The sequence below is a fragment of the Pinus tabuliformis genome, chromosome 5_2 (assembly GCF_031772625.1).
Source record: "Pinus tabuliformis cultivar Carrire ecotype Pingquan chromosome 5_2, CPIR1, whole genome shotgun sequence".
In the NCBI taxonomy this organism is placed as follows: Eukaryota; Viridiplantae; Streptophyta; class Pinopsida; order Pinales; family Pinaceae; genus Pinus; species Pinus tabuliformis.
The window spans coordinates 1112128033-1112151790 of record NC_142306.1 but is presented as its reverse complement, the minus strand read 5'-3'; the positions used below and the strand labels follow the sequence as shown (position 1 = coordinate 1112151790).

General features: G+C 38.7%; 1 pseudogene; it reads right to left on the bottom strand.

Moving 5' to 3' along the window:
• LOC149163120 (RNA polymerase II C-terminal domain phosphatase-like 3) overlaps window positions 1–23541 on the bottom strand; it is a 74700-nt pseudogene extending 51159 nt beyond the window's left edge.
• Window positions 23542–23758: the final 217 nt, after the last annotated feature.

Genomic DNA, 23758 nt, shown 5'->3' with positions numbered 1-23758 from the left:
GAAGATCGACCGCCCGTACCCTAAAAAGTATTCTGCGGTTTTGCGAAAAGTTTGGCACACCCTTTGCCTAGAACTCCAAAGCAGTTCCTTTTGGCCTTTTTCAGACTCTATAACGGAAAAAGTCCATCTGAGCATTTGTCACTTCGGGCTCGTTAAAACATCGAAGGAGACTAGAGTCATCTTTAGCTTTTTCTCGACTCTTTAAAAGTGAAAAAGCAAGTTGTGTCTAAGCGTCGTTAAAAATTTATTTTAAACGGAACAATCACCCTTTATTCCTGTGTTGATCTTTAGGTTGAAAAAATGGAGCACACCAACCAAGGAATTCCCCTTGGTGGAAATCCTAGTCCCTTCTCCTCTTGGGGAGATGTTGGTGCGCCCCACATGGCCACATTGTCGCTTCCAGGACTGACAATTGGCTTGCCGGTCTGGCTCTTTTCAACCAATGTCGTTCAGAACACCACTATTCCTGAACAGTCGAGTCAACAGTTAGATCAGACCAAAGTTGCCAACCAGCCTTCTACTTCATCTAACTCTTCCTCCCCTCCTTCCTCTTCGCTTGACGGAACTGGTAAAACAAAAAACCAAGTTCCTAAGGAGAAGAAGGAAAAGAAGAAGAAAGAGAAGAAGAAGAAGGAGCCAAAAACGACTGGGGGCAAACAAGTGTCGTCTGAAAAAAATCCACACACAGCACTGACAAGGCCTAAATCGCCATGTGTCATATGCAAGGGAGACCACTTCCACAGAGATTGTCCCTGCATCCCTCGGATATTAAGGGACTGGTCTCCCCGTTTGCACAATTCGGTAGCATCAACCTCTGATAGCCATGTTGACTGCTTACCGTCAACTAGTGAAAGTGAAGCCACAGGACAGAGAGGGAAAGCTAGATTTCCCTGCAAACTGTGTGAAGGCGACCAGGCCATCCACCGTTGTCCCTTCTTAGACGAGGCGAAAAGAGTTTTGGAAGATCGCCCGATTTTACGAGAGCAACTTCCTCCTGGATATCAAAAACTCCTGCCAAGTCCTTCACTAGTTGAGAACCCGGCTGGCCCGCCCAGGTGGTCAGCCGAAGCACCTATCATTGAAGATGAACCATATGGATCCATGCCTGACGAAAGTCAAAAGGTTGAGACGGCAGTTGACCCGGTTTTACCTTCAGAGGCTCTATCTTCGAATGATACCATCACAGAGGAGAATAAAGACGACACTGTCCAAATTCTCTTCATCAACACAGACTCCGACGAACAAGGGGGCAATTTGCCCATTCCTTTGTCATAGGAAGGAACTTCATCAGAGTCATACCCAGCCGTCTACTCGGTCCCACCACCAAGCAACCTAGTTGTCTCGTTCGACTGGAACCAACTAGGTAGACCCCGGTTGCCAGCAAACATGCCATTCAGAATTATCGTTCAAATATACAGAATGGTAATGGCTGGAACTATCATTGATGAGGGGGCATCTGTGAGTATCCTTTCCTCTATTGCTTGGAAAGCACTTGGTTCGCCAGTGCTTTTGCCTGAAATGAGAAATCTATCAGGCTTTGATAAAGGAACCAGTCGACCTTTAGGGATCCTCCCCAATGTGCCCATAACATTGAAAGGGAAGACCGTTCAAATGAATGTGATGGTCGTTCAAGGACCCTTGGATTATAACCTACTCCTTGGACGAGACTATATATATTGCATGGGAGCCATCGTCTCTTCACTCTTTAGAGTAATGTGTTTTCCGCATGAAGGAAGAGTGGTCAAGCTCATGGACCAACTTTCATTTCCCGGATCATGCATCGCAAATAGTCATGTACCATCCCTAAATGGTCTCTTCACGCAAGAAGTGTCTCAACCCATGGTCCGTCCTCCTGATGAGCGCGAGTAATCCTGGAGGATATGACTGGACCCCAGGGGGCATGCGTCCTGGTCTGCTTCGGCAGGAAAACTTTGGGTATAGGGTAAGTTTCCGCGGGAGAATATGACTAGTCCGTACCCCGTCCGTGGTTGGAAGAGGGGTTGTTCTAGAATAAGATTCTTCTGTCAAAGCTATGTGAGAGGGCGGGCATCGTCACTCACCTTTGTTTATCTCGGTAGACACCGCCGAAGAAGTGTTTTGTTGAAAGAATAACAAGACAATCTTTGGGTAGCCTAAAAGAGGTAGGCCTCTCCCGGTAAAACAAATGTTTTATCTGCAAATTGAGGGGTAACCTTGAAATCGTACTTTATGCTTGGGGGCATGCAAACCTTTTGGAGTGCAAGCAAGGGGCGGCTATTTATTTTTTTAAATTTTTAGGTCCTTCCCTTTAAACCTGTAGGTCTAACCCTTTAAACTCGTAGGATTAGTTGTTTCCGAAATTGCGTAACGAAAGGATGCGGGGCATAGCTTTGTAAGATGAAGCTCCATAAAAAATAGAATCTTAATGAGACGTTCTTATCATATGACTGGGTAATCGAGCAGTTTTAGCACACAGTTCATGCTCGTTAAAAAATAAACGCAAGATCCGAGCAGTTTTAGCGCATAGTTCATGCTCGTTAAAAAATAAACATAAGATCGAGCAAATGTTTCCACCTGCGTTTAAGCTCGTTAAAAAATGAACTATCCCAGTAAATAACCACTGTGAATGTAATATCATCAGCCATTAAAGCCTTGGTTGTGTTTGCACCGTCACCTCCACTTTTCATTTGGCCGATCGTTCACCTCCATATGATTGTTTACCCATTTTGAGTAACAGCTGCGAAGAGTGATTACACCTAGCCATCCTTGTGACATTGCCGTGATTGGAAAATTCCAACCTGTACCTGGAATCAGCTGCTAACCCTGTTTATCACTCGTTCCTCAAAAGACGAGTCTTCTTTAAGCTCTTTTCAACTGACTCGTAAAATATGAAAAGATTGCCGAGTCCTTGGCCTTCCAGCTCGTTAAAGGGACAGGAAGTGCTATCCCTCCTCTAGATTTTAATCTTTTTGGACATGAGGGATTATTGCACAAAAAGATCGAGCGCTTGTTTTGTTCGGCTCGTTAAAACTATCGAAAACTCATCCCTTCTGTATTGTTTTATACTTTTTCGGACCTAAGGGATTAGATGACGAAAAAGGACTTTTGGAGTTAACTTTATGTACCTTTTCAGACTCTCTAAAAATGAAAAGGACCGAGTTATCCTTGTCGTTAGACTCGTTAAAATCATTAAATAGCGACAAACTTGTCTTTAGACGAGAACGAGTTTCACTATCGCTAGGCTCGTTAAAACATAGCGATGGGCTTGCCCGAAGGGCAGGTTATAGAACAAGCATATGTTATCTTCCTCAAGCTTGACAAAAATAAAGAGGTACTGGTCAGCAATGACTGGGGAAAATTGGGAGAAACTAAGGAAAACTTTGATGGTAGCAAGTCGCTCTTGAACATGACACTTTTCCTCCGTACCACAATCGGGTTGGGTTGTTTCATTCACCAGTCACATCCATGGTCTCGCCATACCATCCATATTTGGGGTAATGCTACCGATCCATCGCATCAGTGTCACCACAAGTTCAAGAGAAGTCGTTCAGAAAAGTCAACCGTGTCCCATCCACTGCCATACATTATCCTTCATCCTTTCATGACCGCCACCCTGAATCATATGTCACAGATCGTTTTCACCTCCATTAAAATCATTAGCTCCGTTCTGTGTCACTGATGTGGGATTCATTAAGGCCCTCCTTTGACAGATCGCTTCTTGTCGACATCAGCTCATTATCCAGGAAGTTGATCTAGGAACAACCCCTTCAGTACTTTGAAGCTTGCATGCCTCAATGGCAAGTTTCTCACTTCTGGCGACAGGTATACATCAATGACCTTCGACCGAAAGATTTTGCGTGGTGTTCGACGCCAAGTCCTTTATTCACACCACGTGAATTGTACTACAGTACCTTGAGGGTCATTTTAATTATCGGTGACTCCTCTCGCGCTTGTTAACGGTTTACCTCATTGACCGGTAATCAAGCGATGTCTTTCCATGTTCGACTTCAGAACAATTCTCACATGGATCAACTTGTACTTAGAGTGAAGATCGAACGAGTTTGAAGACCCCGAATCTAGTTTCATCCATCCGGGCTGCGATATATATTGAGGAAAGATAAAGACATTGACATGTACATCATTGCAGCAGATAATCATCCTACTCAAAGGATGATAATTTCATCAAAATTATCAGTCTACCATCAGACGATTGTCTGTTCTATGTACATAAAAATGAATTTATAAAGCTGAGCATGGGAATGCCCGCCTCAGCCAGATCATGAAAGCAATATGAAAAATAATGTATTGTATTGTATCTTATTACAGGTCTCCTCCCAGCATTGGATGAACTTCGGATCCCCCTGATAAAGCATTTCACCCGATAAACAGCCTCATACTTTAGGGGGCAACTGTTATAGACATTTTTGTGCCTTACAGCATTAAACATGAAATGTCCATAATCTAAGGGATCCAAAGTCCCCTAAACATGTTGTTCCTACCCCTAGAGGAACAAACCTAACAAACCACAGCAATTCACAGAAGTTCTCCACCAGAAACTGCTCAAAAACAAGTCAATTCAGGATCATTTCAGTGGCTACACTAGCTGTTTGCGCTGAATGTCAAAGCCATCACTGGCTACCTGCGCTGAATGTCAAAGGCAACACTGGCTACCTGCGCTGAGCGAGAGTGGACATGTGGCAAGTTCATTTCTCAAGGTGTCAGAACCCAGGAAGCTTCCAAAATGACACTTGCCTCAGGGAATTCGACTGGTGATGAGTAACAGGTTCCAAATCTCCAAGTGGAAGCAAGAACCTCCAAGTGGAATCAAGAACTGACAGAGGGAGAGGACACTAGTCAGATCTCAAGCTGACTCATCCTCTCTCCAAACATCTATCTATGGATCTCTCCTCCATGAGATCTAGAGGCTGGAATTTTATTATTGCAAAGAATTGCTGTTGGTTTGAGATTGGAATCATTGGGTGCTTAATGCTTTGAAGGGGGTGAAGATAGGAATTCCATTTGCTGGGAAGGAGATGCTGGATTGGAGCCCTCTGGGTTGTATCTCTTCCTGAACCTTGTTATTCATCAATAAAGCTATCTTGGTTTCTCCTATATACTGATGTATTTTTGATGTATGATTGCATTAGTGTATTTGGTTCATTTCTAATCCTGAACTAGTTATGAATGTGAATATCTGTCTTTGTGTAGTGTTCTTCTCTTGTCGCAAGTAGCTGTTCTCTTGTCACAAGTAGCTTTTCTCTTGTGATCTTGCAGGAATCTGTTGAAGCTGGGCTAGCGAGAAGGCAAGTAGCTGTTCTCTTGTGATCTCATATGAACCCGTTGAAGCTGGGCGAGCAAGAAGGCAAGTAGCTGTGAACACCCAAAGAGAAGAGAGACGAGATCGAGGGACAAACGAAAGACACTGGTTAGTCCATCCATCTCTCTTTATTCTTGATTCATAAAGGAAGAATACTAGAATAGCTGTCTCTGTTTGTTGCTAAGGCACTGTCACACCTTAGGTGGATAGGATCGTCCTGCATAGGCATTTTTCCCCACAACACCTATACCAATAGGTGTCATATTTCATGATTTACTTGTTGAGCTCTGTAATATGTTCATTCCTTTCATTTTTGCAAAGGTTTTCCATATTATCAAAAATTCAAAAAATGTAAAAAATGTAAAAAGGGTATACCGTAAAAGAAAAATCAAAGGGTGAAAATAAATAAAATGGTCAAAAAAGTGAAATAAATGAACCCCAAACAGAAATAGACCAGGAAAGTGTGCAAGTCCAAAATGCCACTACTTTTTTATTTTCTGTAATAAGCATTGTGTGTAGCTTGTTAACTTATGCCACAATTGATGAATGGCCAAACAACTTAATCTTGGCTAGCTCATATTTGAATTTCCTGTTTTAGAAATAGAGAATAAAATCTGACCAAACTATGTAATCTTGGTAGATAAGTAGATAGGTAGAGTAAATAAAAAGGAGCTCAACAATTTAATCTGAGCCCTTGGAAGTAATAAGTGCAGACTTAGGTAGGCTCACTATGCAAAGAAAAGAAAAGTTAATAAGGGTTTTCCAGTCTAAGTGCACCCAAATAAAGAAGAAAAAATGCTAGGCCAAAGTAGGCAGGGTAGGTAGATGGTGTTGCAGAATGATACTTGTGATAGATTATGTCTCTAAATGTGTTAATATTTATCTCTATCACAAGTGCAAGGTGGACATTATACCTGATGCAGCTCAAGCAAGACAAGGTTGAATAACTAACTCCCTTCATACTTTTCCCTAATCATTCACTAATTCCCCCAAAAGTATTAAGATCTGTGCTTAATATCACCCATCAAATCATTCATTTCATTTCATGAAGTTTCTCTTAAGTAAATCCCTACTTTACTTAGGAAAACGCACAATCTCACCCATAAACCCTTTTTTCCCTTTCAAAGCCTAAGTTTAAATGTAAATTTAACTTAGCACTTTCGTTTCAAACTCATGTTAATTGCTAACACGTATTATATAAATCCTGAAACATTTTAAACCTTTCCCATATCATATAACTATATAAAAACCCACAGGTTTTATATATTCTCGCCCCGGTTGAAATACAACCATAGCATTTTTTAACAGGAATTAACAGATTTATTATAAATTCGTTAATAACCAAAGTTCCCTGCTGCGTGACAAAGGGATTAATTAACCCCAGGCTAATTAATAACCATAACCCCAAGTATTACATAATCCCGCCATTTTAACATGGAATTAATAAGTTTATTCGAGACTTATTAAGAACCTTTCCCTGCCACAATAACGAGGTTAATTAACCATTTGGGTTAATTAATAACTACCCCTGACCCAATCAAAATAACCTCGAAACTATTAAATCATTTATAAATACGTCGGGCCCACAACAGTTAAACCCCCGCCATGTCCTCTACCCATCCGCCGTCCGATCTCTGCCTCACCATCCGATGGTCAACGGTGATTTCACGACCCACCTTGTGACCGCGCTTTAACTCACGATCGCCAAGCGGTTTTCTGCCTGTACAAAAGCCACGCGTCATCTATTTAATGTGCTCGCCCACCCCCTGTCCAAAACCACTCAGCTCTAAAAGCGGTGCGAGTAAACTGCTTCCTGCTTTCTGCTTACGTCATCCACCCTCCGCTGACACCATTCACCTGATAAACCCCGCCAAACTTCATTTTGTTAAAATAAACGGGAAAAACATGTTTCTCATTGTTATACACTACGCCCCGAGCTTTCATACAGAAAAACGACCGACGCCAACAGTCTAGTTTCAAACCGGCACCCGACTAGAAGAACTACGGAACGAGCTCGCAGCCGGCCATTCAACCCGCCATTATAGAATTTCCTCTTTGACACAGCCACATAAAGATCTACTGCGCGGTTACCTTGGGTAAAAGGAGAATTTTGGGCAATTAACCATAGTAAGGTAAACAAAGATGAACAGAGGTAAACATGGTCAAAGTGTATCAGATCAAGGTTAAAGAGTATCAGTTGAAACAGGGCAGCTAGCACTGAGTGACCGAAGAAAGACAGCGACAAGCCAAATCATAGGGCCTGCCTCCGGCACATTCAACAAAAACAGGACCAACACAACATCAGTTTATCTTTTCTTCTATTTTCGAGACTAGCTGTTTCTATTTTCTTGTAAAACTATTTTTAGTCATCCTAGATATTATCTCACTCTATTAGGAGATATTTGTTATACAATTTTGAGCATAAATACGCCCTCAATTGGAGTATTGAAGAGGGGATTCCTAGACTTTGCTGTAATATTTATTTTTTGGAATAAAGAGCTGTTGGAATCAAATGTTGCATGGCTTACTGGGTGAAGAATTGAAGTAGAGGATTTGTCACAGATTTCTTGAATCAACCACCAGATCAATAAGTCCTCTATATCTTGTGTTTTAAAGTTTTTCTTGTTTATTATATCATCTGTGTTTCACAATCTGAATGATAAAGAAAAGGTTTAATTTCAGAATATGCTTGATTGCACTCTGTTTTCAGTCATTATTATTCTCTGTGTTTTCTTCAGAATTAGGATAAGCAGTGAAATCTTAATTGCTCCTATTTCCTAATTCTTTCATGTTGATTATTTGCTAAAGAATACTTAACTGCTCCTTATCAGTAATCATCCAATTTCCCTCTTTAAATAGGTTGAAGGATTCTTAACTTCCCTCCACCCCATTTGAGCCCATTCCATCTGTTTCAAGTCTTTATTAGTTCCCTGTTTGACTACCTTACTCTGTGAAGCCATCCTCTGTTAAGAAACCAAATCCAGAAAGCTATCTTCCTTGACTCCATTAGCCCAATGGCCTGAACTACTCTATCTTACCTTTCTGCTCTATTGAATCTCACCACCCAAACTCAAACAAAACTCCTAAACTTCATAACTAGCCTAATACCTTTCAAAAAAAAGCTAAATCATAAAGAGAGAGCCCTCTCTGGATACAGATAGACTAGATTTTGTATCTAAAAGATTGGTTTGTGGTTACCTTATCCTCCTTTCCCATTCTTACAACTTCTAGGAAAACCTGAGTGATAACACCAGGGATGTGGAAGCATTTTCAGTTGCAACCATATTGGTATCCGAGTTCCGAAATGGATCCGTCAACATTGCAGACGTAATAGAAGATTTTAACAGTTTAGAAACTTCCGAGCGGTGAGGACAATCCCTTGTAAAATGCTCGTCATTACATATTAGACATGGATAATGAGGTTTATTTCCTAGATTAGAGGAATCAAATGATTTCTCTTGAGGAGGGTTTTCATTTTTCTTTTTATTTTTCCCTTTCTTCTTGCTTCCTGGTTGCTTTGGATTCTTACCTTTGTCAGATGACATGACATTAATCTTGGAAGTAGGAACCTCAGATGCATTTACAGTTTGATTCGTGGCAAGTGATTGACCATATGGTTGACTTGCCATTTGCGTGCTCAAGGAACCAATCACACTTTCTCTGGCATGAGAGTCCCTATTCGATGATGGAGGTGGAATGGATTTATTTAGGCACGGTGCATGTGGAATTTTTTCATAGAGCGTGCCAGATTGTGTATAAATCAAACCCAAGTATTGGGCACGAGCAATCACTTGCTCTTCTGTAAAAACTCCACCTTTAGCCACATCCTCAGTGATAGATGGCAATAAGGACTTAATGAACCACTCAACAAGAAGCTGATCAGGATCATAGGTTTTAACCATTCAACGATGATGACACCACTCATGAATATGATCCGATATGTGAGTAGAAGTCGTTTGTTTAAATTTGGTCAAAAGTTCTGTTCCAGTTTCATATTTGATGGGTAACCGAAAGCGGGTCAAAAAGGTAGTGGCTAAATGGGTGAAATTATTGAAAGAATCTCTCAGCAATTCAACATACCACTTAGCAGCTGAACTGATGAGAGTTATTTGGAAAAGACAGAGTCTTACCGAATCATCATTCAAGGAGTTGGAAGAACACCATAAATGATAAGTCATAACGTGATTTGACGGGTCTTCTCCAGGATTTCCACTAAACTTTGGAATATTGGAAGGCAACTTATGAGGAATTACCGGCCACCAAGGTGCATAAAAAATTGGATCATTGGTAAGCCAGTTTAAATCCGGTAATTCTAGAGTTGCCACAAATGGCAACTGCCGATTCAAATTAGGTTGAGCATATCTGGGATAAGATGGAATTGCCTGTGCCATAGGCCTTTGCATACCCGCATAAGGCGGATATCCTTGATAGGGTGGTGGGACATATCCGGTATATGGATTAAAACTAGGTTGACCTTGCATTTGTCCGTAACTGGGTTGGGCTTGATACATAGGACCCTAATATGCTTGATATTGTCCTTGCCCAGGTTGAGCTTGGAAAGCAGGCCCATACTGAGGTTGGACATTCTGAAAAGGAGGCTGTGGATACTACGGCTACCAAGGTTGTTGGGGTATCGGTTGTGAAGTTTGATATTGTCCCCCAATGCCAGTTTGACCAGGCTGAGAATAAACTAAACCTGTAGCAACTTGAGTCACTCCAGATAATGGCACACTAACCTGAGGTATTTGTACCCCAGAAACAAGCAGTTGTTGTATAACAGCCTGAGAAGTTTGGGTTTGATGACTCAAAACTTGTGGTTGTGAGGTAGCGGAACTAACTTGCACAGGTTGAGATACAACAGGTTGAGCTTGTATCTGTGGTTCCATAGTTACGATAGGTTGGGTCGAAATAATTGGCTCAGTTTGCATAGGTTGTGTTGGATACACAAGCCTTGGTTGTGGTGGCATAGTTGGCTGCCACTGACAGACTCTCATTTCAGACTGACCTGGATACGATGGGACATAACCATAGGGTTATCCTCTTTGATAAGGAGGATGCTGTGAATAGGCATACTGGTGACCATATGGTGGTAGTCCAATGTTAAGAGGATATATAGGTATTTTTTCATCGAATTGCCCAATTTGATACTAATAAGCATGATCAAACTGTTGTCCTTGATAAGAAGAACCAGGTAAAATTCCTGATGATGACATGGGTGATGACCATGGCAAAGAAGAAACCCCTGAGTGGATTCCAGACATAGACTGGTAACTAGCCGGGACGGACAACTGTCCATATAAATGTGACTCAGGTGTGGTAGTAAACATCGAAGAAGTAGTAGCAAAGGATTCTACCACAACTGCATCAGATGAAACAATCTGGGATGTTTGCGGTTGTTCTGCCATGGTTAACTGACCCAAAAGTTGACCTAATGAATCAAGTGGGATCTTAGAGGCAACAACAGAATGAGGAAGAGACTCAGAATAAAGATATAAACCAGGTCCAAAATGATGTGGAGTCCCGAGGGTAGAATCTTCTTCAGCTTCTTCCTCTATAGCAATTAATCCAAGTGGAAGGATTTCACCGTCAGGTCCGAAAATACTTCTGGTGTTAAAGATGGAGTTTCAGGAACTACAGATGATTGAGGTATTTCTGTGACAACTTCGGAATTTTCAAGGTCAAAGCTCAGATGTTCTGATAAAAGAACTTTAGTTTCAAGGGAAGGTTCGTGAACAACTTCAGGTTCAGAAATATCTTCGGTTTCAACTGCTATGGGTTCTAGATCAAATTCGAATTAAATAGGTTCAAGTTCTAAAGTAATTTCTGGTTGATTAACTTCAAATTGTGGATCAACTTCAGGTACCTTTTCACTTGTTTCCATTATATTGGCCTCAGGTAGTTGAGTAACTTCTTCTTGTGTAACAGATGTACCAGAAATAGTTGGAGTAACTTGAGGTTCTGTACTAGCCATGATAGGCGGTTCTGGTAATTCAGATGAAGTAACAAACTCAATTTGACAAGTCTGCCTTGACCGGATTGGTGTCACTTCCGATGGCAAGGGTGGTTTGCTCGTAACTCTCCTCGAACGATGGAGTGGAGGTTGATCTTCCTCCAGAATTGCTGATTGTTCTTATCAACCTAAACTCAACTAAGGAATAGGGATGTTATTCACGGTCAATTAACTTTTATGACACTAGAACATAACTTTGCTTTTTCATTTTTAAAGGTTCGAGAAAAAACAAAATATGACTCTAGTCGCTTTCGATGTTTAATGAGATTGAAAGGACAAGCACTTAGATGAACCTTTTCTTTTAGGAGTCGAATATTAGGTCCTTATAATACTAGTGATTACCCCATTACTATTGTAGTTGTATCCCTTTAATATTGTTGTGCCCTATTACCCCCATATTGTTATTACTGTGCCCCATAGAATCCCTCTATTGTTATTTTTTGTGGCTTTATATTATTATTGATAGGTCGACTGGGTTATATTGTGACTCCTTAGACTCCTATATATAGAAAGGAGGGTTTGTCATTTGAATCATCAAGGAATCATTCATTTGTGTAATGTAAAGGAGGTTGCCCCCTCAAAGCGCCTGAATTCTAAGGCATTGATCTATCTTTTCTATATTTTTGTGAGCTGGTTTCATAACATTTGGTATCAGAGCTTTGGATTCTAGGGTTTCGCTACTCCAAACAGGTCATCGTGGCATTTTAGCTATAAATTTTATTCAGTGACGTTTCAGAAGCTAAAAAAAACCCATTTGAGACAAGATATGATCTGAGGAAGTTGGTCTTTTTGCAGACTCCTGAATTACATTCCAAACAGGTGACCTGGGAAAAATCGTCATAACTTTCTCTTTGGGCATCAGATTGAAAATTCATAAGAAGGTATAAAAAGAAGATGGACTGTAGTTTCTTGTATATATTTTTCAAAGCCAAAGGTCGAAACAGGGACACGTGGCAAGTCGTACAAGTTCGCTCTACTGAACTAGTCTATAATCAGGTCACTGTGGGAGATTTGGCATAACTCTTCTTTGGAGAATCCAATTGGGATCAGACTAGTGGCATTGGAAAGAGGACACAAAGGGCTATTGCAGGTTGTAATTTTAGAACTGGATGATCTGAAATTACAGAGATACATCAGAGGCAATATCGAGCTCCTACAAAGTGAAAAAATGTGTGTAGATTTTTTTAAATTTTTGCTTAAGCTTGGTTTGAAAAAATATTTTGAATGAATTCAAAGGGCATAGTAGAGCATTATTATCAGTGAATGATTCCTCGAGGAAAGAAATTGAAAACACCTAGTAAGCAACCTGAAAGTTCTAGCATGACTCATGAAGAAGAGGAAGAAATGCTACATGATATATCAAAATTACAAGACTAAGTGAAACAAATTTCACTCTCACAAAAGCCAACAAAAGCTAAGATAAATGGCGTGGAATCTAAGATAAAGGGTGTGGAAGCTAAGATTGATGATTTGAAGATAGATTTGAAGGCAGATTTGAAAAATTGTCTACAAGAAATACTTACTAATGGTGAAGGGGTAGTAAAGGAAACTCATGATGCGAACAAAAGAAATGTTGTTAAAGAGAGATTCCATACAGGTTGGCAGAGTGTTATGCTAGTGGAAAATGGTTCACAGGTTTTTCCACTAGCATAACAAAAGAAATGTTAATCATGATTTCATAGACTCTAATGTTGGATCGAAGACCCACCATATTCCAAAAATCGATATGAGGAAGTTTGATGGCAAGGATCCCGCGACATGGATATTACAGATGGAGCAATTTTTCGATCTCAATAATGTGGAAAACACAGAAAAGGTACGTTTTGAAACTTTATATTTGGAACCAAATCAGTTTGTATGGTATCAATGGCTTTTCTCTCGTAAACAAATTATCACTTGGGCAATTTTTACGTAAGAATTGGCAGCACATTATGAGGATACAAAAAGCAACAATTTTTTTAGCCAATTGATAAGTCTCAAACAAAAGGGTTCAATAATGGAGCACATTGAGGAGTTCCAAAAATTGAACATAAGGGTAAAAAATATTCCAAAGGAGCATAGAATTGATGTGTTCATAGGGACTTTAAAGGATAATATCCAACATGATGTTCACCTTTGGGAACCTGATTCATTAGAAAAGGCATTCAGGTTAGCAAGAAAAATGGAAAGCAAAATTATGGCAACCAGGAAGCATACCACTCACAACTATAAAGATGGAAGTTTTGTTGCCCCTAGTCTTCCACAACCTATAAGGTTGACACCACAACAATTGGAAGAAAAAAGAGCAAAAGGGATTTGTTACAGTTGTGATAGCAAATACACTAAAGGTCATAAGTGTGCTGAGAAGAAATTATTCTACATAGATTGTGAAGAGGAAGAGGAAAAGGAGCAAGAAAGGTCAAAAGAAGAGGATATACTCTAGGAACAAAGTCTAGATAAAGAAGAAATGAATCTGACCATATCTTGTAATGCATTGGCTGGAATTACCACTCCTCAAACCATCAAGATAGAAGGACAAATCAAGAAGAAAAAAGTAATAGTGTTGATTGATTCAAGAAGTACCCACAATTTTATTCATTGTAAAGTAGCAAAAGAATTGAATTGCTTCCTATATCCAGCACCAGAGTGTCAAGTGATGGTTACAAATGGAGGAACAATAAATTTCTCTGGAAAGTTCCATAATATCAAGCTATCCATGGGAGAATATGTATTGACTAGCCCAATGCTTTCCATTCCAATGGGAGGTGCTGATGTTGTACTAGGAGTCTAATGGATACAATCCTTGGGTACAATAGCTTTTAATTTTCAAGAACCTTTCATGAAATTTTATGCGGAAGGAAAGGAAGTTGAATTAAGGGGTATTGCAGGGAAACTGGGAAAGATAATCAGCTCTAACGGTATGACAAAGCTTCTAAAAAAGGAACAAAGAGGTGTAATTGCACAATTATGTTCGCTAGATGTTTCCACATCGAAATCATCTATTTCTCCAGATCTCCAAAAAGTCTTGGACAATCATTCCAAGGGATTTGAGACTCCCAAAGGTCTCCCACCTATTCATGATCATGATCATGCTATTCATCTGATTCTAGGAAGTGTTCCTCCAAACATCAGGCCGTACAGATATCCCTATGCCCAAAAGAGTGAAATTGAATGTATGGTTGCAGAAATGCTAGAGGTTGGTATAATTCAACCTAGTCAAAGTTCTTTCTCTACTCCAGTAGTATTGGTGCATAAGAAGGATGGATCATGGCACATGTGTCTGGATTATAGGGAGCTCAACAAGATCACTATTAAAGATAAGTTTCCCATTCCTGTCATTGATGAATTACTGGATGAATTGCATGGATCAATTTACTTCACCAAGTTGGATCTTCATTCAGGATATCATCAAATCAGAATGAAGATTGAAGACATTCCGAAAACAACATTTAGAACTCATGAGGGTCATTATGAATTTTTGGTCATGCCTTTTGGCCTTACCAATGCACCTTCTACATTTCAAGGTTTGATGAATTCCATTTTCAAACCCTTCCTTAGAAAGTTTGTGTTAGTATTTTTTGATGATATACAGCAAGTCGTGGAAGGATCATGTTGAACATATTGACAGGGTACTACAACTATTGGAGGAGAACTAATTATATGCAAAAAAATCCAAATGTTTCTTTGGAGTACAAGAGGTGGAATATCTGGGTCATATTGTATCTCATGAAGGAGTTAAGGTAGACCCTAGCAAAATTAAAGCCATTAAGGAATGGAAAATCCCCACATCCATAAAGCATCTGCGAGGATTTCTCAGGTTGACAGGGTATTATCACAAGTTTGTTAAGAATTATGGGAGAATAGCAGCACCTCTAACAACATTATTGAAGAAAGATGCATTTTCATGGACTCTAGAAGCAACAAAGGCCTTCGAACATCTTAAAGAGGCAATGTGCCAAGCACCAGTCTTAGCTACACCGGACTTCACAAAAACCTTTTTTGTGGAATGTGATGATTCAGGAAATGGAATTGGTGCTGTTTTAAAGCAATATTAAAGACCCATTGCTTTTGAAAGTCGTCCAATCAAGGGAAAGTTTTTACACAAAGATATTTATGAGAAAGAAATGTTGGCAATACTACATGCACTTAAGAAATGGCGACCCTACCTAATGGGAAGACACTTCAAGGTAAAAATGGATCATGATAGCCATAAATACTTTTTAGAACAAAGATTATCATCTAAAGAGCAACAAAAGTGGGTCACAAAGATGTTGGGTTATGACTTTGAAATCATCTACAAAAAAGGGAAGCAAAATGTGGTGGCAGATGCACTCTCAAGAAAGGACGAGGATGTGGAAGCATTTTTGTGCGCCATTTCTATTATCCAACCAGATTGGATAAACGAAGCAAGGGAGGAATGGAAGAATGATGAAGAAGTGTGGGCACTTATTCAAAAGCTACAACAAGATTCCAGTACATCTGATACATTTAGCTGGAAAAATGATTTGTTATGGTACAAAGATCGCTTATACCTCTGTAAGAATTCCCAACTCAAACAAAAGATTCTTATGGAATTTCACACTTCTCCCTTAGGAGGGCACTCAGGATTTTTAAAAACTTACCAAAGGGTTAAGAAGGAATTTTTTTGGGATGGCCTTAAATTAGATATTCAAATTTTTTTGGCGGAATGTTTGGTTTGCCAACAAAATAAAGTTGAAACAATTAAGACCCCGGGTCTATTACAACCTTTATCCATTCCAAGCCAACGTTGGGAGGAGGTTTCGATGGATTTTATTACAGGTTTACCCAAGGTTGAGGGAAAGAGTGTCATCATGGTGGTAGTTGACAGACTTACCAAGTATGCACACTTTTGTGCATTATCACATTCATTTAAGGCTAGTACAGTTTTGTACTACATCTATGGAAACAATTCAAAGCTACACGGAAACCCAAAGATTATTGTAAGTGACAGAGATCCCATTTTCACTGGAAATTTTTGGACAGAATTATTTTCTTGTCTCGGTACTCAGTTAGCTCATAGCTCATCTTATCATCCTCAATCTGATGGGAAAATTGAGATAGTAAACAAATGTTTGGAAGGATATCTTCATTGCTTTGTATCTGATAAACAAACACAATGGGTCAAATGGTTGCCTCTGGCTGAATGGTGGTATAACACTTCCTTCCATACAGCAACAAAAATGACCCCATTTATGGCACTTTAAGGATATCAGCCACCATCCATCACATCATATTTAAGAGAAAATTCTAAGTTTCAAGTACTGGAAAATCACATCGAGCATCAACAACAAGTCCTCCAACTCTTAAAGGATAACCTCGTCTTGGCGCAGAATAGAATGAAACAACAGGCAGATCAATATTGCAGTGAAAGAAGTTTTGATGTAGGTGATTGGGTATTCCTACGGCTACAACCATATAAACAAATGTCCCTCAAGCAAGCTAAGAAGGATAATAAATTATCACCAAAGTATTATGGTCTGTACAAGGTGTTGCAAAAGATTGGTATGATGGCATACAAATTGGAGCTTCCTGCAGCTTCTCGAGTGCACCTAGTTTTCCATGTTTCATGTTTAAGGAAGGTTATAAGCGACAAGCTCCTAGTACAAACAATATAGCCAAAACTTGATGAGGAAGGAAAAATTATATTGGAACCGGAAGCAGTCACAGAAAGAAGAACTCAACAACTACAAAATCGATCAATTTCGGAGTATCTCATCAAGTCGAAGAACTTATCGGCTGAAGATTCCACATGGGAGGATGAGAATTTTATACAGAAGCAGCTAGAACTACTCAAGCGTTGAGGACAACACGTTTTTGGAGGAGAGGGGCATGTTAGGTCCCTATAATACTAGTGATTACCCCATTACTATTGTAGTTGTATCCCTTATTAATATTGTTGTGCCCCTATTGCCCCCATATTGTTATTACTGTGCCCCATAGAATCCCTCTATTGTTATTTTTTGTGGCTTTATATTATTATTGATAGGTCGGCTGGGTTATTGTGACTCCTTAGACTCCTATATATAGAAAGGAGGTTTTGTCATTTGAATCATCAAGGAATCATTCATTTGTGTAATGTAAAGGAGGTTGCCCCCTCGAAGAGGCTGAATTCTAAGGCGTTGATCTATCTTTTCTATCTTTTTGTGAACTGGTTTCATAACATCGAAAAGGAACGAAAGTGACTACTTTGGAGATACTAAACAAGAGGGTTTACCAAACTAATCACAAAACTACAATATACACCTTGGTGGTAAATGAAAGAGAAATTTCCAAGGATTTACCGTACGACAGTTAGTCTTCCCGAATGTTGTGTTTGGTGCATTGTCATTGGTAAGGCGGTAGACTTGGCTTCCTAGGGATAAAGGATTTCAACCTATTGGAATCTCCCACTATATAATCGACGGTACTGATAGTGGGAATTACTCCCCTAGGGCTTTTTGGGTTGAAACCCTAGCAGACTGAAAGTTATCTATTCAAAGAAACATACATTCATACAACCATTATGCTATAGTAAGCAAATTCTATGATAAGGGTACGTACCTTTGGTCCTACGTTTGAGAAGGCCTTTAGGGTCCAAACCCTTCTTGGAGTTCCCTTCTTCTCTTTTGTCCTGCAAAACAACCAATTCAAAGAACACAACAGCACATGGACAAAACTTATAAAGAAACCATCTTCATGTAATAAAGAAAGGTAGTTAGTTATGAAATCCAAACAACCATTTACATATGAATTCTAAACATGACTATCATTAACATAAAGAAGATTCATTTCGAGAACCAAGACATGTGTTTCTTTTATTATAGACAAATAAAGTACATAAAAAGGAATATTTTCACCTGAATCACCTTCAGCAGGCTCCAAGCAAAGCTTCCTTCTGGATCCGTTCCAGCCTCAAGCCTCTAGCAAAACTCCTTCCATGACTCTCTCCATGATGTCATAAATGGTGGATGAACATCAACACACAAGGAAACAAAGGTTTCCTGTACAAAATGGGGGAAGTGCAGAAGGCACAAGGGACTTTAGACCTGGTCAAGGGAAAAATCTCAGCATAATAACCTTTCTCTCTATTCTCTCCTCCCTTAGGCCTTCCCTTTGAGGTATTTTTATACCATCTCCAAAGTAGTTTTTTAGTTAGGAGTTGGTTGGTAATAGTTGGTCCACGGGCACTAACAGGTGATCAGCAGGTAAAACCCGCGATCTTCGCCTGAAAATGAGGAGTTTTATATTTTTTTAAGTGTTTTAATACATACACATGGGTTGGCTATACACATACCCACGTATACACGCGTTTAACTCAGGGCAATGTCGCGTATAAGGGATAAAACACTGTTTTTTAAATTTTAGGACCAGGTCTGGAAGGAGGGGTTGCCCTAGGCCATGAGTACAACATCACAAACCATAAGAGTGAGATTTGGAGCTATAACAGGTACAGGGAGCCCAAGTCCGTACTAGTACTTATTGAATTAGAGACGAGGAATCACCCAACCTCAATGAAAACAACAGCCACTAGGTTTTAAGATGTTGGAACACGTCTCTAGCCTAGACACCTCTAGATGTTTGTGTTAAGTTCCAATGCGTTATTAGGTTAATTGATGTAAATTTTAGGTTGATCTTGCTTAAGATTTGCCTTTGAGGGTTCACCACGAGATGTTTTCCGAAATTCCTAAGAATGCAACTAGAATGAGAAGCACTCTTTCCATTTGTTTTCAACAATGAAAATCCTAGCTATGAGGGATAGAGCATACATGTAATTTTTAGATCAAACAACAAAGAGAACAAACTAATGCAATTCCCTAAACCATTCCTTTTGAACACATAAACTCAAACTCTAGAATGCAATTGCATGTATTGCTTTTCTTTTAGTTTTTCTTAATGTGAATGATGCACTAAGAAACTAATGCACAAATGATTCAAAAAATATTTTCACAAAAAATGTCAATTTATGAAAATTTATTTTAAAGGGAAAGGAAGACTAAACGATACTTTCAACTTTAAAGAAACGAATATTTTTGACACTTTAAACGAAAATATTAATCAAATGCACAAATAGATCAATCGATTATTTTATGAAGGAAGACTTTACGACACTTCGTCTTTTGACAAAACAATCGACCGAACCTACTTTTCGATAATGGATTGCAAGTGATAAAAAAAATACATAAAAAACATTCAACAATCTAGTCTAAATCGGGTTGAAACAAGGAAACAAAAACTATTTTAAGAGACAAGACCTTATCTATATCCAACAGGCAATTCAAACAACTAAAAATTGACTAAAGGCTCCAGCTCCTAGATGGGAAAACTGATCCTAAAGGGATCAACGCAGGCCAGAGTTAGGGATAGTGCGATGCATCTAACTGAGTCTATGCAGAAGGTGCAATGCAATGCACTGTGTTAGTTACAAAGGTGCGCTGATTACAGAATGACAATTTTATGCTCAAAACTGACTCAATTTTCAGTAAATTGAACTTGAACTCGATGAAACACAAAAGGTATGGTATGTCAAAGTGTTTTAAGAGACTGATAAGATACTATAAAGGATAGGATTGCTCCCCAACGGAGTCGCCATTTTTTTATGGGCAAATTTAGTGTTTCTTCAAACGACTAACCCCTAGACCTAGTAGCTAGTCTAGAACAACAACTAAAGTAATACCATTGCTTTTCCTATAGCTAACGGATAAAAGAAATAGGAAAAAAAGAACCAACCTATATCTCTTGCTCGATCCCTCTTCCCTTTGACTGCTTTCATCTTTCCATTTTGTACTTAACTTGCTTGGAAGGTACCTGCACACAAGCCGAGACAGAAAACCATCAAAGCATACATATCGATATGTTAACTAAACATATTATAGAATTGAAAGTATAATATACATCATATAAACACATGAATGGGAAAAAGCATAGAATATTTATTGATAAATGAAAGATTACAACCCTTGAAGCCATGTTCGATTCAGTGTCTTCCTTCCAGTTTCAAACCCTTCTCTCCTCATGAAGCAACAATTTGACATGATAACATTACTCGCAAGTCTCACTTAAACAACATTTCTTTAACTTGAGATGTTCCAACCTCCCCAAGCCTTGGAATGATTGGTCCATTTATAGTTGAATGGAGGAGGTTAAGCCATTAATGGCCCTCATGAATGCTTTTCCAAAATTGGGAAGTGGTTCCATGGAGGAAGGGATAATGTATTAAGGTTCATTCATCTCCTTCCTCACCCAAAAGCGAGCCCAATCCATCTGGAAACTTCCAGAAGCATCCATTGGATGAGGAATCCAATGGATTCATTTCAAAAATTTGATGAATCCTGCTCAGTGTAGGCAAAACAAAGGCTAGGTGCGATGCATAGCACCCAGATAGTGCAGTTACTACAATGCATTGTATCCAGATAGAAGGCCACATGCGCTGATCTCTTTAGGGGCATTTTTTGGATGAATGGTGTCATGACACTCTTGAGAGGCAAGGATGATGTAGGTTAACTTCATTAGGGAATGAAAACAACTAAATTAGGGGTTGATGGACCCTAATAATACGGATTTGGAATTCGGGGTTGATGTGCCCAAATTTTCCTGTAACAGCTGGCCTTATGATCCTCTCTTCTTTATATAGTTTTTGGCCTTTCTCAATACCATGGACCAAATCCACTTAGGACCAATACCTTGGATCAAATACCACAGAACGAATACCTTTGACTAAATACCTAGGGTCAATATCATGGTCCAAAGATACCTTGGACCAAATACTTCGGACCAAAACCATGGTTTTCAACATGTACATGCTTTGCCTTATGTGGGAGTGCGTGTGGTCATTATACACCTTTTCTATTCTGAGTACCTGCGTGTATACACTGCCTGGAATAAGTGAACCTACGTGTATCTCTTAAACTTCTCTTACGTCATCTTCTTCCTTCAACTTCTTTATTTTGATCAATAGACCTTAGTTCCATCTTCCTGTTCTTCTGTACCATTTCCCTGTAACCTCTGAATATAACTGTTGTACTGTGAGTTGCGTTTTACCAAAACTGAATTGACCTGTGAGTGAGTTTCCATCAAGGAAAACACTTGTATCATAATGCCAACACTAACACTCATCCATATTTTCCACAAACCATAGGAATTAATACTCTCTTACAATCAACCCACTAGTCTTTATATATGTTTTTTCTTCTTTCCATTCTTGATGCACATAAAGTGATCTTCTATTAGTTGGTAAACAAGCATGCATATTTAGAGACCAACATTATCTGGTAAATGATTTTTCATTTCTAATGATAGTATTCTTTTGACAAAAGGTAAAATTCATACCTTGTCAGCCTCGGGGGAAAGGGCTACAACATGATACACTTTTCCATCAATTTGTGTTGTGCATACTGCACCAAATTGTTCATCCATATGCCACAAAGGGTGAAGATGTGGCTATGCTTCTCTAAATGGAAAAACCCTATTGAAAACCACTTTACAATTTTTTAAAACTTTTTGTTGTTCAACTACAAGAAATTACAAGACATCCACTTCATGCAACTGTTTGTTTGAGAAAAAATTATGGTGAATTTTCTCAATCACCTATGTTTGAATTGAAGGGTATATGCATTAGAAATGCGACAATATAATGTCAACTCAGGAAATATCTCTAAATTTTGTGTCATGAACACAATGTGTGTTATATTTTAATTTTTAGCATCTCACCACTAAAGAAGATGTTAGTGTTCCATCCTCTGGCTTCTCATCAATGTATACTTCTAACAATGACAACCCTAGAAATCCAAATTGGCACCTACCATAGAGAAAATGCATATATCTATACATGGGAGTCTCTCAGTTTTAGGAATAGTAACATATCTTTAACCACCACTTTTGAAAGAAAAAAATTTACAATTATAAGGTCTTGATTGGACAATAAAAAGGAATTGAAATGAACTTACCTTTCGACCACAATTAAATTATATCTATGATGAGGCCAAACCCTTACAGAATCATTGATAATTACTACTCCATATTCCATTCCAAAAACACCATCTAGATCTTTACTTTTAGGTAGCCTATCATCTCCATCCAGATTAGCCTCATCACCCTTCAAAGTAAAACGTCGTGTAAATAAAGTTCTTGTGGGATCAAGTACTTTGGCCATCTCTATGGCATAAACTTGATTTCCCATTGTATAAACATGTTTTTCATACTTTCTTGCCTGGAACATAAATTATCAAGGAATGAATTAGATGAAAGAAAGAATAGATTCATCTATTAGCATGCATAGAAGTTTCCAATTCCACATTGTAAATTGAGTGTTTCCTGTAAGAACTATAGTTTGCAAAGATATTAATAGTTCAATCCAAATTATAGTAACCTTGTTCAAAATATTTCAAATGTTAGGCCACAATTTAGTCCACATTCCGATATAAGGAAAGCAAAAAATATGATGTTGAGGTTTCTCTTGGCCTTGCTCCCCCTTCTTCCTTAGAATTTCGTCATGGAGATGGTCTATTTAAATAAATTGTTGGAAAAGAAATTCATGAATTAACAACATTTATATACTCATATTACCATGAATCAGTTCATTTACTTCACATCCCTCATTTCCTAGGAATTGCTAGAATTATAACAAGATGGTTTATATTTAATGAAACCTTAGATAAATTTAGAAGTGTCTGGTCATGGTCCAAAACGAGGAAAAGTTTCTTGGCACTATACATATTATTTTTTTCGTCAATTCTTTGTGTTGTTCTTGCTGGATTACAACTCATTTCTCTTCACTTAGCCCTTCGAAGAGATGATCCACATCAACCCAAGGTAAAATGATTTTTTGTGAAGTGGTATTTTCATTTGAAAAACTATATGAGGGTATAACCATGCTAGAATCCTTTGAAAGTGTTATGTCTTGTGTAATATCTTCCTTTGGAAATTTAGAAGATTAAATGAATTCTTGATCCATGTCAATGGGGTTAGTTTCTCTAATTGATTTCCCAACAAAAATTTGTGATGATAGAACTCATAATGTTTTCATGTTAGAATTTTTTAGCATTTCAGCAATTCTTGCAAGCTTTTCCATGAAATTTTGTTCAATATTAGGCAAATAAGGAACCTGTTACAAATTTGGACCCAAATTTGTAGTTGTTGGTCCTAAAGCCATACGTATCTCCCTACTCACTAGGATAAAATGTTTATCTGTCCCACTCAAGTTCACATTATCATTACCTGAATTCATGTGAAGAATATAATAGGGATCATGAGGTTTCATCTGGAGCTTCCCAGAGTCTCCAACCTGCCCTACCAACAAATAACATGAATGAATAATTCATCCAAGGGAATATTGGAGAAAAATATAATATATAGTTAAACAATGAAACAAGTTACATTTGAAATGGCTTGGAATTGAAGTCACAAGTTTCTCTTCCAACACAAAGAAACAATCATCCTGTTAGCCTCACTCTCATAATAAAACAATTATAAATCCA